Genomic DNA, 16,830 nt, shown 5'->3' with positions numbered 1-16,830 from the left:
AAACAGTTTATTTATTTAGTTTATTTCTGGAAAAAAATAAAAAAAAATTTACGCACCTTACATTAAATGTTATAAAGGTCTGATATTAATGCTGAGGCTCTTTTGTTGTATTTTTGTCTTCTTTGATTATTTTGTGGTGTTTTAATTGAATTCAACTAAAAACAAGTTTACAGATTAAAAAGTGGGTTAGTCTCTGGAGGAAGTGTAGGACTTTTCTCCCTTGAAAATGAATTCTGCCTCAAAGTCGGACACGACAACCAATGTTGGATTACTTTAATTGTCTCGGAACTTATTTTGGAAAATTCACGTTGGGGCGTTTATCTCCATTTCAGTCTGAGATAAAGGGTAAAAAGTTAAAAATGTAACTGTACGGAAGGAAATGTTAATTTTTGATGATGAATAACAGAGGCAAAACATTGTAATGTTATTTTATCGGAAAATAATAAATGTTAAAAAAAAAAACAAACTAAACAGTAGAAGGCAAGCTGGAACTCAAAAACAACAAGAAAGAATATAAGCGCTCTTTTTAACCCGTATTTAAATCACACTGCCGATTTATTATAAAATCCAGCACCTCACGTCTTAGGTAAATGAACTGTTTGATGTGCTGCTCACGTGGCACGACACACCTCCAAGATCTACAGTATCAAGATGGAGTCATTAAATGTGTATCATGAGAAAGGAAGGCCACACCGGCAACCTTAAAGAGAGACCTGATCGTAGGAACTCTAACAGAAAGCAGACTGAACGGGCCTTCAATCTATGGCCACATCAGGAAAAATCAGCAAACGAGAAGGTAGGTGCGAAAAAGATACTCCACGACCAGACTGAATATGTCTATCCATCATATATAGGAAAAACTGGAAGGAAACAGTGCAGACAATCACCAAAACTTTTAAAAATCGTGCACAAGAAATCCATTTCCACCAGCAAAGCACGCAGGGAACTCAGGACAACGATTCTACATAGATGTATCGCAATTTGCAAGCAGCTCGTGAACAGGCGAATTATTTTGAAGTAGAATAGAACTGAAACAGTACTCAAGAGTACTGGGAACACGAAATGTGGTTTATCTCGGTATCGAATTGTGCACGATGAGGTGGAAGAAGGCGCATAAAGCAATGCACTCAGAATGTACTTTGCCCTCTTTGCAGGCTATTCTGCACAGGGTGACCATTCTGAAGTCGACACTGTCATTAATTTCTATCAAAAGCAGAAACAAACTAATCTACCTGTCACTTTTTAATAATACAGTACAACCTTTGTATTAGGAAATTAAGTTTGTTCGATCTGAGTGAAATCTTTTAAAAGATTTTTGCTCAAGTGATTGCAGAATATAATAAATTCTGTCTCAAGATTTATAAAAGCTTGAAATTTGGGAATGCTGCAGAATAACACGTTTCATTAAAGTATTTCCAGAAAAATCAAGGTCATTTTATTTTGAAATTCAGAATTTCTTTCCATTTATGATATTTAATTAATATGAGATTTAAAAAAAATAATATATACTCCTATAAAATTCGGGGATCTTTATTTTTCGGTCTAGATAAATATAATTTTAAACTATTTAAAAAATAACTAATTTTTCTAACTTTAAAATCTGAACATCTTATTTTAATCAATATATTTCTTAAGGCTGACTTAAACATTTGTAATACAGTTTATCCATCATTCAAATCGAGAAAGGCCTTCGTTGTTTCTCACGGATGTTCCATACCTTTCCTCCTTTTGTTTTATTTGCCGAACCCAGGTAGGGCCTCCACTTAGAGTCGCTGTAAGGTAAGACTATGGTACACCTACCAACACTGGAATTTAAAATTACTGAGATTACTTGCCTGCAGGCGCTTAAAGGTAGACCCGTAACTTCTGACGACCAGGTTGCTATGCAGGGTCATACGTCGTCTGTCTCTTGGCGACGATTGTTAAGTAGTTTAAGTATTGATCGTTCTCGGTGTCCTTCGCGATCTTAAAGACAGCTCTCTTGATGAGTTGAAAACTTCACTGAACAAACTTGGGCGTGAAGATTATAAAACTCTCAGCTCGCTAAACGGGTCGTCTGTTATAGCCACTGGTGGGCAAGCACACAGTACAAGTCTTTGTCAGCTTCATTACATGCGACAAGCATGCCATGCCTCACGTTCATCTAAAGGGTACACAAAATTAAAACCGATGGACATTTTGTGCTCTATTCGCATGTTTAGGTGATAATGAAGGGAAAAGGAACACGAAGACATCAAAGATGGCGACTGTCGCTGCATAGAAATTATTTAGAGTAGTCTAAGCTGTGCAAAACGTACCCCTGAATTTTATTCAATTAAATTAGTAATTTGGAAAAGTTAATTAGCAAATCAGTCCTTTTTATAGCTTTTATAAATCAATCAAGGGAATAAATCAATATTTTGACATGGTGTGCAACAACAGGGTGTAAGAAGCTTATTTACGTGTTTTATCTGTGGGCCAACTGGTGCAAGTTTTCATAAATAAACAAGACTGAAATTTTAAAAAATATTTTATTTTATTAATAATGTTTCTGTTGATTAGATTTTTCTTTTCCCACAAATTAGCATTCTTCGGAAATTTCCTTCTGTATTACAGATGAATGATATTTATTATTATTCAAGTTAAACTATCTGAAATGCTGGTTTGCATATTTCTTTATTTGTTATATCGATAAATAACTTTACTGTATATTCTGGGATCACATAGGGTCAAAGGAGTTCACAAGGAATGTTCGTTGAGTACAAAAAAAAAAATTATTTATTGTGCTTTAAGAGAGTAAGTAAAGGAGAAAAGAAATACACAAAGCGGCATTTAAAACAGTTTAAATAAATATATAATGATGAAGTGGGATCACTGAAGATGCCAAACATTACAGAAAGTTTCCTTAGTCAGTCATTCATCTCAGTGGTAGTATTTCCTTCGAATAATCAACACGCCAATCAGAGTTATGGGTGTTGGTGGGGCAGCTAAGAGGCTGCCGATCCCCTGGAAGTTACGTACACTGAAATTACGTTTCATTTTATGAAGAACGAGTTACTGTTTTTCCAGCACACTGTTTATTATCCTTCAATGTATTTCCTGCTGTCAGTAGTTGCTTCTAACCTGTAATAATTACTGCAGTCAACCTTGAACACCACCCTGTATATGGTGGTGACGTAATAGGGAAACTTTTACTGCCCCTTTTTTTCTTTTTTGCTTCTTTTTTGTTGTAAGAATGTCTACACTTACTTCCTGATGACGAGTTTTTCGGGGAATCCAGAGGGTTACTTCTCTTTAAAAATTAGTCTGTAAATCCCTAAATTCCAAAAAATCGCCAATATGATCTTTCCATTGCTTAAATTTCAACTGATCCAGTTCTGAGTGTGAACTGCTGTATTGTATCGAAAGAAGAATATTAAACAAATTCCCATATTATCAATGAATTTTAGATCAAACATATTCAAACTTTATGGTTTTAATAATGTAGTATTGATAATTTCACTAAAATCAGAAATAAATTAAATTAAAATAAAAAAGGATTTTCTCGCTATAAAATAAACACCCACCAATCATTTCAACTCAATACTGTTTAAAGTTAACTCTTTTAATGATTATTAAACTGTCTTGCTCTTAATAAATCGGAAATAAATTAAAAGGAACTTTTACCTGAAAGAATGCCACAGATGATATACCATTAAAGTTTCAATTATTAAGTAAAACAAAAGCTGAATAAAATAAACACCCACCCCCAGCCAAATCAATAATGCTTCAAACTAACTGTTTTAATGATTATTAAACAGTTTTGCTGTTAATTTGAAAAGCACTGCACTATATAGAAATATAAAAAAAGTGTACTTTTTTTAAAGTAAGCTTCTTTAAATGGCATAAAAATGTAATATGGCTTACTTTTCCTAAACACTGGCCGTTTCTTCGAAGGCTATAACATCTACTGGGGGTCGTGTTGCAACGCTTCGCTCAGCCATCGACACTTCTAAGTGAAAACATGAATAATGACAGTTGAAATTCAAATTGAATGTGGTTATTTTACTTCTTTTTTTTCTATTAAAACAGAATGCGCATGTACCTGTGCCATTTTTCAAAAAGTTTATAACCTTTCGTATAACACTTTTGTGGAATTAAAAAATAAATAAATAAAATGGAGGATTTTTTTTAAACATAAACACTGCTTTTCAAAAAATATAAATTTTATTTTTAATTCTAAAAAAAAATTAATTATCTGCCTTTGAAATACATAAAAGTATAATTAGTGAAGAACACGTATCAGTGATATCACTGCTACTTTTTGTTCAGCAGGTTCAATTCTCCAGTTGAAAAATATATCCAGAAACTCATCACAATGCCGAGTTAGTGAAGAAGTTCATCATATTTTTATTTATTTAATTTTTTTCCAAATAGTAGAAAAATAACAGTGTGTATATTTAAAATTTTTCTGCCGGCAATTATTTCTTTTTTTTGCAAACTCCACCCTTTGTGATTTGACTTTTTCTTTCTCTAATAATTCGACTGTTTTGTTAAAAGAATCTTTCCTCTATTTTCCGGATTTCGCCTCACGAAGATCGACCGAATCAAACGGAATCACCGCTGTGCGTGATTTAATTTTAGGACTAAAGCCTTTCCAAATGTAATAGAATTTACTCTGCACCAATGTCTTAAATTTCCGATTTTTTTTTTAAATTATTAAAAAGCACTAATGAGATCTGAATGTAAGAAAATAGGAAGGCCACATATTGACAGAATATACGTGCACAGAATTATGGTTAGTCACGTGTTTCTACTCTAGCGTTTTCCTCGTTAAACTTCAGAGTGCAACTCGGCGTATGCCAACGAAGAAATCAGACTGGTGACCTGCTCTCAATCCCTTCTAAGGCATGACGCCAAATCTTACCCAGCCTACCAAGAGGCGTACATTTTCCTCTAAGAAATGCTGAGGATGCACGTTAAGAGAAATTCTGGCAGGTATGCACACATATTCTCTCCCGTGTCAGAGACTCGCAGTTAAAACCACTGCGTCTGCTATCTGACAGAGAATTTTGTACGGGTGTCCGAAAGGTGCGCGTGGAATTTGGTACACCTCGCTGCAAGAGGTGGAACTATCGCTGGCTCTTTCTCTCCTTTCTTTTTTTTTTTCTTTTTTTCTTTCCTTCAATCGCCTGAACTCAAAGCAGGAGTCTCCCATTTCTGAAGAGAACCTTATTTTCATGAGGTCATGTAATTATACTTCAGCCTCTTCCTTTGACAATGATGGATTGATCATCACAGGGCGGTCTTCTGCCTAATTATAATCTTTTTTTCCCCTCCTGCTCCTGCTGGTATCTTCTTTCTTACTGGCACTCTAAGGGCTCGCACCAGGCTTAGCATCTTGGGACAAAGACAGGCTTACAGCATGACGATAGAGCGCATATTAATCAATAGCAATTTCCTTCTCTCCTTTCCACTGCGACTAAGCGTTCCTTTGACGTAAGAATCCGCTCGTTTTCTTTACCGAATGATAGATAGATAGACGATAGATAGAAGAGGAGAGAATTGATGGATATACAGATGGACAAACGCCGTAAAGAATTTTCTGGAAAATTCTTTTCTATTCTATTTTTTTCTGGAAAATTATATCGCATTCTAAGTTGGATAAAACAAAGGAAAAAGGCTTTCTTATAAATTCAAGTTTATTTTCTTTAAAAATAAGCTTTCGGGCTTGACTCGGTTATGGTGAAATATGTAAGGACCAATAAGAAATCGGAAACACTTAAAAGAATTAGAAAAAGTTGACAAAAAACTATGGGAGGAGAAAAATACTTAGGACGAAGACAGATGAAAAGGAATGAATCACTTATTGAAAAAGTTGAGGGAGGGCGAAAAAGAAGAATCGAATGGAAAACAAAAAGAGATATCGAGGGCAAAGAAAGCATAAATCAAGGTTATAAAGTACAGAAGCAGACGGGAAAAAACCTTCTGAAGTAAGACATTCAGAGAGAGGGAAACTGAAAAAATCTTTCAGTCTGGTAGGCAAGAAGTAACTCTTGCTGGACATGGACGTGTCCAAATATTGATCTCTTGCCCTCCTTATTCGACAGTTTTCCAAAGAGGAAACGGGCCGTGAACGCTGTGGTTGAAAGTTTTCTATTCTCAGCCCGCAATGTGAACAGTTTACAATACGTCACACAACCCACACTTTGCCACATGCACATACAGAAAAAGGTAAATCGTACAAATACTTTTTGGTTTCTTTTCGTATGCACTCCAACAGCTAATTATAATCAAGATAAACTCCAACATTCAAGACAGTAACTGAATAGTAAATAAACTGCTTCAGTCACTAAGCGTGTTATCTATCCATCTCTAGCTATCTATCACCTGGGCAGAATAGACAAAAATCTCTGATATTTTGTCATTTAATTAAATAAAAATCAGATCTCATAAATCCAGTGTTGATTTTGTGAGAAACTCGCAATACCTTTATAACTGTGATAAGTTACATTAAGTTAGTCACGTGAGTGCAATTTTAATGTTAGTCTGAAAAAGAGAATCACCTCGTGGGGTTACAGAGAAACATTATTTAAAAAAAAAAAAAACTTCAAAAGATCTACTTCAGACGTTGTTCTTTCATTTTTAACAGCTTTATGTTTTCTCTCTATAGATCGAAGTACCACAAACTATCCAAATCTAGAAGATTCTGTAATATTTCCTCCTCAGAAATCGATTCTTCTTTTGTTGTGAACCATCATTATATCTCTTCTGATGGACCATTTTTATTTTCTTCTGATCCTCTTCCTTTCTTTATCTTTTTCGTTGCTGCCTTTCATCGGCTGATAACCCCTGATAGTTCCAAGTGAGATTTTTTTTTTTATCGAACGCTGGAGTCCTCATCTAAAATACCGTAGTAAATATCCTCGGCACTCATAAGGACTAAAATTCAAAAGGGCTTAATTAAACACCAAATTAATAGAATTATGCACATAACCAAGAGCATGCTGGCAAAAAAGAAATATTGTCTTTCATATAGTGATAGCCCCATAGAGGATCAGCGGAGCGTATAATAGATTGTATATAAGCTCCATACATAATTTACGTTTTTTCGCGCTGCATATCACTTAATAGCTTCCCCCCCCCCCCCAGTAGTACTGGCTATGTGAAGAGAAAATAAATACTGGCGATATTTAGAGCATTAATGATTTTTAAGCTTAAATAATTACCAATTATGGATTTGGGGTGTAAAATGGCATAAAGCGGACAAATGAAACATATCCCCAGTTTGCCTGCTCAGAGGGAGTGCCACAATGGCTTTCTCCGTCAGGGAATGAATGAATGAATGAATGAATGGGAGAGAATCTCGATAACATCTCAGTCCAGGGTACATAAATTTTTAGTTACGCCCCTGTGGACATTTTTTCGGCTATCGTCAGCTAAGGGTAAAACAAAGTTCTGTGTGGAAATAATATATTGCGCAGGTACGCAGCTGATTTCCTGTTAAGCGACCCTTTTTATTGAGCATTTAGATGATTACGGCCCTGCAGAGGAAATTAAGAGGAGATCGAATCACTTAGGGGCTTTACAAGCGAGCGAACATTGACCTTAACGAAATCTTAAAACGTTCAGCTTTAAGATGTACAGAAATAAAGAGTGGATTCTTTAAATAATTTCGAAATATGCCTTAATTACTAAGGCATACGAGTCAGGGTTTGTGTTGGGGAAAGGAACAGATTTTGTTCGACTTAAATGATAAAAGGAAAAAATCTTAACATTTCGGGTCTTACACATTACCCTACCAATTTATTAGAAACTTCAGCATTCCTATATCCGCACGCCTCCAGTTACATGCGAATAAAATATCCCGTGACACTACTGGGTCAAGTGGGATAACAGATCTACAAAATTTGTGATCTTGGTAGAGTCATTGAAAATGTTCATAGGAAAGGATGAAGTCATTAGAGCGCTCACGAATGGAGCACGATCATTAAGTGTTTATCAGCCTATGATCATGAAGCACTCTTACGAGAAGCGCACACACACTTCACCTTTGTATCTACGGATATAGGGTTAGAATCTTCAGTTAGTGGTTACTATGGAACAAAACTATCAATGAGAACAAATCTGATTGGAAAAGGAATACCTTACTTCAACCGCCGATATCTAGCCTGCCATTTAATCAAAAATCAGACCATAACTAAAACTTTCAGCATCCAAACTGCAGAAACCCATTTTTTACCACCAAAGTAATTCATCCCATATTGCCGATGTTCCAAGATGACAATGCCGCATACCATTCTTGCACATCGGGGATTCGTTGGCCATGGAACTCACCAAGAATATGCAGAATCATCTGGAACAACTCATTCTTGACAGGTCTCAGAAATCAACGAATTTGATGAATCCAAAGGTCATTCTCGAAAAGAAGTGGATAATATCACGAGGGACTCCTTTCTACACAACTGAATTCATGCCACGAAGGACTGCGCTGTAGGTAGACCTACGCGTTGTTTAGTATAGTCTCCAAAATGTTGGTAGGGCGCAGTACATTTGAACTTTTGCATGCTAAAGACCTGCCATCCTTTGTGAAGGAAGGTCTTTGTCCTAAGTTTCTTTATGGTTGAAAAGTGGAATCGCATTTGTGGCGCAGTGCAGAGTGAAACACGCGAAACTAGTTTACCACTGGGCCATGGTCAGCCCCCCATGCTTTGGTGTTTTGTAATTCTGAAGATCTCAAGTCTCTCCTGTTACTTCTAGCTCAAAAACACAGCATTACAGAACGCATAAAACTCTTGCAGATTTATGGTCATTCTCCCCAATTCCATACCTCAACAGCAACAGTGAAACAAGGGTAAGGCAAGCCAAAAGCTAGCCTATATGCCACTTGAATCACCCCCCGAACTAAGTCTTGGATTTTTACAAATATTGCCTTAGTCTTACGTTTATTAATTTTTAAAAATATCAAAAAACATTAAAAGAAACGATTTTAAAATTCATATGGGCTATAGACAAGATAATTGTTCGAATCTTAAGGAGTTACGCTAAAAATACAATAATAGCACTACGTATTGTATTAAAATTCAACGAGAATAATGTCCTTAAAAATAGAATTTTTTTTTAAATACGAATATATACCATATTTATTATTCCCTTCTTTAAATTTATATCCCTAAAAAAAAAAAAAAAGTTCTTTGAATATCTTACTCATTTAAAATTGTCAACCTCATAAATAAAATGATTTTTAATTTATTATCAGCATTTTCATTGATAATTATTAATTTCATTTAAAATATAACCTTGAACAATTAATCTTAGAGTGATTTAAGCACTGCTTCAGAGATTAAATTTTTCTCTGACTTGGAACCTTTCGAAAATTGAAATCATCCGTGGAACTATAATATATTTAAAAACAGTTGATTTTATTAATACCGAATTAAAAACGATAATAGAGTATAAATTAAATTTTAAAAAATGATAAAAAATAAAGGAACGTTTTCAGAACATCTGGGAACCCTTTTTAAAACTCCATGATTCAGTAGAACCCCTTCAAATCATTGCCTTGGACAGTTCTGTAACTTGGATATTTCTTAATTCGTATTAAAATATTTATCTCAAAAATCCTCATCCCGGACATCTTTCTAAGTTATCTTCATTCTTTCAATAAAAAATGAAAACAAATATAATAAAAATCGTAATATTATTCCTCTTTCTCTCTCACATTAAAAAATTCCTTAAAAATCTCGATAGATTTTTGTAGAACCCTGTTCAAAAATCTATGGTCTATGTTATAAAACGAAATACCGTATCAAGAGCAACAGGACATCTTTTGTCACATGACATCAACTGATCAATGACAGAAGGAAACAAAAACTTGATAACTGATGACCAGCAGAAATTAATTTATGTATTTATTTTTAATCAAAATGGGGCAAATTTTAGCTTACATTTTTCATAGGAAAACGCAAATCCGGTAATCAAACAAAATTCCAATGCATTTATATAAATACTACACCCACGATTAAGCTAGAATTGAAACTTTACGAAATAATTTCCCCCCCTAAAATAGAATTATTGCTCTTGATACTGTCAGCATCAGCTACTGATAATGTTTAGTCCGCATAGGTATCAAAGAAATCAGGTCACCACCCGTTGAAGCTCTCAGATTCGTCTAAAATTTCACGGCACTAATATTCCATGATGATGGGGTGTCATACCCAATGAGGTAAGTGCTCTCCGTGCTCACTGATCCAGTTTTGTAGGTCACGCCCCGCACTTTGGCTCGTTATTATTGTCCTAAAGGATCATGTTTTCTTCTTGAGAAGCGATGAACAGAGGGTAAGAGTAACTCACGTATTCCTTCTTACAAGTAAAAATATGGCTGTCGAGTCAATTACATTGAACTCATAGGCGCGCCAGTACGTGGCTATAGAGAGAAATCTGCGCGTGCATTAATATTGTTCAGATAAAAGCTGCCTAGGGTTTCGAACTGGGGTACTCGAATAGGGCCTATTTCGTTGGCCATACAACCAACCAAATAAATAAGAAGTGTATAATTTTTTAACTCCTGTTCATTGTTTAGTATTGAGTTAAGCCTAATAGCAGATTAATTCGTCATTAAAAATGTTAATTCTGGAAAATTCGTTTCATAATGATCTTTAACTGTATTAGCGGTTTTACAAACTTTTTTTTTGAAGTTTTTCTTTTATGTAGAGGAAGTTACGTTTAACGAAAACAAAACTATCATTATGTTTTAATAAATATACACGTAAGGGATCATATATCCGGAGACATTGGCAATTTGCTCTTGGCTAATCATGTTGACTCTGCAGTTGAATTAATAGTACCAGTACATAGCATTCAAGGCCTGTCCCATTCCTGTACAAGGAAACAAAGTATTAAAATAAAAATACAAAATACACAGGTGGGGATTTGTTTGGGGGCTAGATATCTTTCTGATGCGACTGACACTTGCTTTATAACTACTGCAAAAGAGCATAAGGGTGAAACATTTGACAGAAACTCGCTCCGCCTGTAATGATTTAATTAAACACGACCTATCGACACGAGTCTACTTGCTACTTAGTCTCGTGGCCGTCTTACCTTGATAATCTCCTTGTCGTGATCAAAAGGGTGGAGAACCAAAACACGGTTATCTTTATTGTTTTAGAATTTAGGTTCTTTGCGGGTGGAGGCTACTTACGTTAAATTGATTACTCAGTTGTTGAGAATTTGGAGCACACAAGGTAAATAATAAACATTCGAAGGAGAGCTTTCCTCCCATTTCGTCTAATTATTTGTGCTTCTTTGCATAGATTCCAGCTATGATGAATATAAATGTATTGTTTACAACACACTGGCTGGAATTACTATTCCACTCAGCAAACGTTTACATCCTGTTGATATAGTTTTATCGTGGGTATAAATAGTGCATAATACTGATTCAGAGTGTTCAGCATTCCTTTATTGTCAGTACTAATGTTTCTTAAGTAATCGGTCTCCAAAATTATCAAAATCAGGAGAAAAATCACAGGAGACGAATGACTTAAATTAAAGTAATTCAATTTTCAGCTATTCTACGTTATAACTCAAAATTGAGTTATTCTAGTGATCCGAAGAAGATTTTGAAAAGAGCAGGCAAGGTCAAAAATATGAATTCTTTCTTATTTTGGACACCAACATAATATAAAAAGAACAAATTACGTTTAAATAAATTTCTAAAAGTGGAAACAGATGGATTCTGCGTATTTTGCGATATTGATTGGCAATGATTCCGAGTCGAGTCTTATATACTCTCAGTTATCTGATTAGATTAACTGCTTGACATCTCTAACGTTGAGATCACATTCTAATGTGACATCAACGTTACAGAGGTGACGAATGTTTGTAAAACACACCAAATCATCGCAGCACTTCAACTTTCTTTCCTGCGTATTTCTAAGAAGGTGGTGCTTGTTTACCGGACAATAACGAACAGTGCTTGTGAGTGAGCTACAGTAAGGATTTGCCTGCGTGCATATGACTGACTACTGGCGTGGCACGAGGAGGTTATAGCACACTTGGCAGGTGTCGGTAATGATATTTTGGTGCGAACTTTGCCTTTAATTTGAAGCCCTAACGATAGCTAATAATGTACTAATGACGGGAAGGTCTAATAAGATATTAAGAGCGTTCTAATCTTCTCTGAGCCTTCGTCTCAAGTCCCGTAACATCCTGATGACTTGTCGTCAGCCGTGTCTGCTAACTTAGCTGACGATATCAGTTCACTGTCGAAGGGAATATTAATGAGAAATCATAATACTCCAGCCGCTCTAATCGCAATTTGAGTGCTTAAGCTTTGCCCAGGTAACGAATCATATGAGAGAAACTCGCACTTTAGCAAGAGAGGGTCAATTTAAAGCACGCTGAATAGATCTGGTGTTTCAATGACACAGAAAAATCTGTCACGATGTTCTATAAGACGACAGCGAAAAATGTTCCTTATTACCTTATATATTTCGCTAATAAAATGGCAAGCAACGTCAAGTTTAATCATAATGTTGAAGTCGCTTTTAGACTTCGGTGCAGATTTAACAAAAAAAAAAGGTAAAAATCTACTGGCTAATTTCTTAGTAAACTAAATAAGATGTAGCTACATGATCCTTCTTTTTAAACTTACGATGGATGTTCAAGTTACTCTACTTTTTGATAAAAGAATTATTGTAGTTATTTATAGATCTAATAAGAAAAAAATTACCATTTACTGTTTTCATCACTGGAGTCATCTGAGGAAGGTTCTTCGCCTACTGTCAACCCCTCATTTTTCTTGTTTTCAATCTCTGTTCGACCTCCCATTCGTCTTCACTTTCCATCTGTAATGATGAACAAAGAGTGAACAATACTAATCACTTATAAAAGTCTTTGGTTTCTATTGAGTAGCTACATGTTAACATCAATCAAGATATTACTGAACTGAGCTTCTATAACTTAATTCAAGGGAATACCCTGAAATTGGAAGACAGAAGACACAAAGACAGACACAGTGAGTGAAAAGTTTATGAAGAAATAAAGATATGTTAATATTAGGGATCGATCTATCAAAACTTATATTTTTAGGGAAGGGAATTGATTCATCTGATTTCCCTCTTCCCTTAGCATGTCCTCTAACTTAATTACTACAACTTATAGAAGCATAAACAGTAATATCATCATCAGAGGTGCTCTTAAAAATAAAGTAATGCCATCTAGTGGAAGTACTTTGAGATTTCCCATAATGTCCGATATTTCTTAGATATTCTATTTAGAGAGAAAAAATAAATAGTTAAGCTCTGATTTTTGAAAATATAGTTTCCTAGTAGAAGAAAGCTATTATCTGCTAATCTGTTTTCAATATTATCTACTAAAGCCAGTGCAAAAACTGATATACAGTACTTTAAAAGTCAGAAGTACAATGCCCAATTTTTCGGAAGAAAATTAGCCTACTGCTAATGGAAACTGATTAGTGTGCCATCTGTCGGGAATTCCTGAAACCAGTAGGGATTAAAGATAACTTTGAACATGGTGGTGGTTCAGTCCCCTTTCCTGCTCTCCAAAAAACAAAACAAAGCGGAAGATAAGTAATATTTGAGCTTCTTTGTCAACCACTGCTAAAATTAATATAAAGAAGAAGAAGAAGACTGGTATGAGATACAAGCTTTTCGAAAGATAATTTTTACGGTTCTTTCCAGGAAAGAGCAAGATGGCCGTGTGCTGCAAATACTGTTTAAAGCAAACATTTGATATCGTTTTCCACGAACGATATAGTGGAGACAGAACCCTTTAAGAGAAAGGAACTGTAAGATCAAAGAGTCTCACAGGAAGCCAGGTGGCAATATGTAACTGAGACGGCAGAATTGAATATGACTTCTAGAAGGGAACAATGCCATCTGTTTCCATAGATAAGAGAGAACTGAGGGCACAAAGAAAAGTAGAAGTTGAACATATTTATTCTAGTGGTCTGGGTCGTGTACCCTTTCGTACATTCTTCCAGAATTATGGGTAACTGTGAGTGGAGGTTGATGACCTAGACGCGGTCTGCTGGTCTCACTTGATCTCCCTCTATTAAATTCAAAGGGCGTTTCTTATATCAACCGGGAGACGACTGTGTTGCCTTTTTTCTCTCTCTTTTCTTTTCCCATCTGATGAATATAATACTTTCCCCAAGATGGCATCAGCAAATAAAAAAGTAGGCCAACCCACGGTGATCAGACAAACAGCGGAAGTATTATTAATGCTTAATCATGAGAGGCTAGTGAGACTGTCTCACACAATCCATGCTGTTAAAGTAAAAAGTTTGTTTATACCTTGTAAAGTCCACATAGTGTCAGATGAGTTTACAAGATATAGAATACCAGAACATTACCATATTTAGCAGTCACGCAGGTTCCACCAAATCAATTCAAACGTGTATAATACCACACTGACCACGCGGCTACTATTTTTTAAATATTTTTTTGAAGCGGATCGTAACATTATTTTTAATTTATCCTAGAAGGTAGTTTAATTTCTTTTTTTTTTTTTATAAATATCAGATGATTTTTTCCTAAATTTTAAGACTTCAACTAAGAAAGCTAAATTCCACTGAAAACCTAATAAATAATAGTTTATATAGCTTAAATAAAGTAATTGAAATAAGTAGTAGCTCCCACTTAAATAAACCTTCTACCCCCTCCCCTTAGATTACATGGATTTTGAGCTCTCCAACCCTTCTAAATTTTGGCTACGTTGCTTTATATTATATGAAGTACTGTACAGTACTTCATATAATATAAAGCTGAAGTGGGCATGCGTAAGGTTTAACTCCGCCCAGATATCCTACGCGCATGTGCCTTTCGTTCGTTTTTGAAAATTAAGTGAAAAAGTGAAGTGAATAAAACGAACAATTAGGGCCCTAAACAGAAGTAATTTCTAAATTATTTCTTTTTAATTACACTACCTTAACAAGCAAGGATTAAACTGAGTTTACTAAAACATACACCGATCCCCTATTGCGAATCAAGTCACCACGAGTTGTTGAGGCACTGCACTTTCATTTCAACTAAAAAGCACTACTGCCGAAAGAGGTATACTGCTATTGCCTGCAATGTGAACTATTACCGATATTGCAAAACAAAATAATATAATACAGGTGCAATACCAAGGCAACTCTGTGACTTGCTTCATTATTCCTCACACAACTGAGGCCTTTGCCAATCCACGTACAGTAATTCTTTTTATGACACTAAAAAGGAGCTTAAAAATATTGTAGCGTATATTATTATTAAAAAAATTAGGAACTACAGACAATATCAAGAGGAGAAAATAATCTTTGAAATTAAGAGCATAATTATATTGAAACAATTAGTCATCCTTGTCATCAATTAATAAAACATCGTAATTATATTTTTAACTCTTAATGATAGTTAAGAAATCCGAAAAAAAATACATAACATTCATAACCTTATACAAAATTAATTTATAAAGCGATTAAAGCGCCATCTAGTAATGACAGTAATCTTCCTCTAAAACACTAAAGCAAAATCTCAAAGAATTTCCGAAAAAGAAATGCCTGTTTAATTTTAATAAAAATTAGCGACTGGACATTTGTTTCAATAATAATCATCATAATTAATTTTCAACTTAACCCGGGAGTTAAGTACGCATTTACTAAAATGTACAGTAGTGGACATAAAAATTAACTGATCACATTACAATGTAACTATGGACTGTCACACTCGCTAAAAACAGTGTTGATGTTATCCGCTTCCTTTTTATGACAGCGTCTCATGTTCTCACGTAGTTGGTAATTTCCTGCCCTCCCCTTTCCCTGTAGGTGGGGAAAAAATAGTGTTTCAGCCTATCATACCTGGTAGTCGACAGCTGCTAGGCGTGTACCTTCTCCAACTCACATTTTCGTCTCGATAATTCCTCACATCATTACTGGCATATCCATACAGTTCTAACACTGGGTTTCCATCCAACAGTTCTAGTTTTTATATATAAACACCCATATACATGTCTTCTTTCCCTTTTTCTCTCGCTATGGCAATCGTAAATTTTTGCACGCTGGAAATGAAATACGATGGTAGGGAGTGTCAAGCGAGAATGGTAAAACCATGCACTAATGACACTAAAGTTTTTACTGTTCGTTTCTTCCCCCTCCCCCGTTTCTTAACGGTTTTTAAGGTGGGTAGTTTAAAAAAAAAGCAACGTATTGTTTGCTCGGAAACTTTTCCTTCAAGAAGAAAAAAAAGGATGGGTAAAAAAAAAATGGTAAATTTTATCTTGTTCAACCCCGCCCACTGTGGTTTAAATTCCAGTAAGAAGATGTTACAAAACACGATTAAAAGCGGAACACACGATTTTAGCGGGCGGTAGATTGCATGTAAAAATCCTCGGAATCTTGTAGTTTGTTGTGGTGTTCAGCTAAGCCAAGATGAACAGTCTACAGACCTGAGAAATTTATAATGTTTGTCTTAAGGTGTGTCTGGTTCAGCTTATTTTGCCAGCTTCTGTAAAGAAATTCGGAAAATGTAAAGAAAGCTACGGCGAATGTACTTTTTTTTTTCCTCCTCCTCTTTCTCTCTTTTTTTCTTCTTTAAGTTTCTCCAAGGTTCGGAGAACTGGAGCAAATTCAGCATCCGAAGGGCTTGCTACTATAATAAAGATATTGACTTTTTTTGTACCTTGCCTTTGTCATTGTTTATCGACCACGGTGCACGCTACGAGGTTTGGTTCCCCAGCGCGAAGTAAGATTTAGAAACAAAAGCAGAAAAAGTATTGTTGATGGATGAAATTTTTCCTGCCATTCCAGAGATGTGGAACATTTATTACAAAGACGACGTTTGTTTCCCCAGATAAAGAAAAATGAAATGC

Source organism: Mastigoproctus giganteus, chromosome 1 (assembly GCF_048544385.1).
Source record: "Mastigoproctus giganteus isolate SK-2022 chromosome 1, ASM4854438v1, whole genome shotgun sequence".
In the NCBI taxonomy this organism is placed as follows: Eukaryota; Metazoa; Arthropoda; class Arachnida; order Uropygi; family Thelyphonidae; genus Mastigoproctus; species Mastigoproctus giganteus.
Note: the sequence above shows the minus strand (reverse complement) of the source record.